Source organism: Camellia sinensis, chromosome 2 (genome assembly GCF_055761805.1).
Source record: "Camellia sinensis isolate YWXY chromosome 2, ASM5576180v1, whole genome shotgun sequence".
Lineage (NCBI taxonomy): Eukaryota > Viridiplantae > Streptophyta > Magnoliopsida > Ericales > Theaceae > Camellia > Camellia sinensis.
Window position 1 is genome coordinate 84,382,539 of NC_138962.1, and position 2,983 is coordinate 84,385,521.

The following is a 2,983-nucleotide window of genomic DNA, read 5'->3' on the forward strand; positions in this document are numbered from 1 at the left end:
AGCCTGAAATTGGTCTAGGAAGCATGCAATGAAAGGTCCCTTTGAAAGGCCTTGAATGTGATTGTTCTACACATGCATCATAGACATAAAATATGGTCAAAGGGGCTCTAGATAGAGTCAAGGCAGACCTTAAAACTCACAAAATAGGGCCCGAAATAAGAATTCAAAGCATGCAAGATGGAGCCCCTTTGAAAGGCCAACAATGCTAGTAAAGAGAACAAGGGGTGAGAGGGTCACCCCTTTCTGATTTTGAAGATCAAAGCACATCTAAGCCACTGAAAATCCACTGGATTTCAGTGGCTAAAAGGCCAAACCAAGGCCAATGCAAATGCTCAAATACAAGGCTCAACACATGAGGAAATGAAGCATGGAAGGGGGAAGATGACACCAAACATAAAAGAGTCCTTAAACAAAAATGTTTAGAAGATCAAAACAAAGCTTTTTCTAGTTTATGTCAAATCTCGAAAATGCTTGCAAGTAAGGCTAAGATATCATACAAAATAAGCCCTAAAAGAGAGATGAAACATACAAGGATGTAGGAGACCTCAAACAGAAAAGTATCCTCAATCAAACTTCAACAGGAGCTCAAAATAAGACACTTTACAGTTTATAATAAAATCCAGAAATGCTTGAAAATAGGGCTAAGCTATGGAGCAAAATAATGCAAGAAAAGGGGAAATGGAGACTTACCCTTGTAGCACAGCAATGCAACAACTTCTGGACCAAGTTGGTGAACCTTCAACCCCTGAAAATCAGTCCCAAAGTGCTGGAGTGGATGGTGGAGGTGGTAGGCTATAAGGTGTAGTGTAAATGACCAAGAACAAGGGTGTTTTGAGCTTGGATGAGAGAGATATGGAGAGTTGTATGTATATGCCTCAGCTAGTTTTTTTCTAACCCTTGCAAATGAAGATAAGCCTCTCCTTTATAGAGGAGAGGCTTTAAAGCTTCTCTTGGAAGCTTCAAATATCCTCCATACACGTGTATGGAGGATGGTCCAAATACCTCCCAGGTGGCATAGCTGTGATGCATTCAGAGAGAGCAAAAAGCAAGAAGCAGGCCGACCAGTTCAAGTGGTCTGCCGGCCACTCCACCCGGTCAGCCGACCAGGGATCAAAAGGTTCAAGGAGAAATGCTGTCCGACTACCCCAGAAAGGTGGCCTCTCAGATGAGTGCAACATAGTTGTATGGTGGAAAGTCAAAAAAAGTGACCATAGAGAGAGAAAAATCAGCTTTTTAGCAAGGTTCAAAAGGGTCAAGAAGAATTACTGGTCGGCCTACCCATATTGGTGGCCTCCCAGATGAGCACAACACAATGGTAGTATGAAAAACCAGAAATTGTGGCTCAAAAGTGAGAAAAACCAGCTTTCTGTCAGAAAAATCGACTGGAGGACAGAGAAAAAGAGAAAGTTGGTTTCCAAGGGGAAAAGGTGGCCTCCCACCATACTACCACCTCCCTAGCAATGAAAATAGAGTCCCTACCAAAAATGGACCAGGACGGATGCAAAACGAAGGTTCGGGGACCAAAATGTGCAGTTCGGGGCCCCGAAAACAGGCTGTTAGGCACCGGAAGTGGTGTATGATCACGAAGGTGGTATCCCGGGCCATAGTGTCCCTCTAAAGGGAGGAAACAAGGTGTGTGCCAAAAACCAGAGCAAACAGAGGTAGTTAAGCGGTCCCGAATCGAGGCACATGGCCGACGGCTCCGAAAACCAGAAACTAGGCTCCAAACGGGAAAAATGGCCTACAACCACGAAACGTAGCCTACGGCCACTGAGAGATGGTCTACGAGACCTCTCCCTCCCTTCGGGAAGAGAAAATAGAGAAAACAGGACCTGATTCGCAAACCGAGGCAAAGCACAAAAGAGCCCCGAAGTCTGGGGGCCGGCTCGCAGCCGAGACTCCGCAACCTCAGAACGAGCACAATATGCAACATCACCGAGCGCTTAGTTGGTGACGTCTAAGTCTTAAGCTCGGTCAAAAATGAGGTGTCTACAAGGAACCACTGCCGTCTCCCCCTCCCATTGCAGAAAAATATAAAAAGAAAAGTAAGAAGGATTTAGGGTTTAGAGACTCATAAAAAGTAATCAAATTTGAACTTGAAAGAAATCCAATTCATTAACTATTCTAGGTTACATGAAAGTTTTTATGGGCTGCATTGAACACATAACAAAGATATAAATACATCTGGACATTATATAAATTTGGGGCCTTCATCTGTTGAGGGCCTCAAGCAGTGGCCTCAATAGCCTTGCCCTTGGGCTGATCCTTGTTTTCAAAAAAACTAGATGACCTATATTGAAAAACACATTTCTTGTCCATTTTTTTGAAGACAAAAGTAATAAGTTAAACATGTTGCGATTATCATATTGATCGAATTTTTAGTATAGATGATATACAGGAAAGACCTTTACAAAATAGATTATCAAAACGGGATTCATATAAACCCCACAGGCTCGGATACTGGATTGGAGAGTAGTCATTCTCTTTTTTAAATACCATAAATGATTGAAATGTTTTGTGCAAATTACATTTATTTTTTTCTTATCAAATAATTTGAGATATGTATAACAAATTATAAATTATTTTTAATTAACTGCATTTATACTGGCTCATGGTTTAAAATCAATACCATTTATATTAATCAATTTGTAAAATTAAGTGGTAGGAAATTAGGAATTATACATAATTAGACAATATTTACAAAGACATTATAATTATGTCTAGTTTTTAAGTACTCAACTTCGTTATCAGTGCAACAATATCACACAAATAAGCAATCCACATTAGTCCATGCAAAAACAAATTCATTGTATCAGTTTATACAATTTGTATTTAGGGGGAAAATTACTCCAAAACAGTTTATACAATTTGTATATATTGTGTATAAATTTAAATTTTATATGATATAAATTACATTTAAATGATTTGATTCACACATTTATAATTTTATATTTTTTGAAGTATACCATTACTCACAACTTAT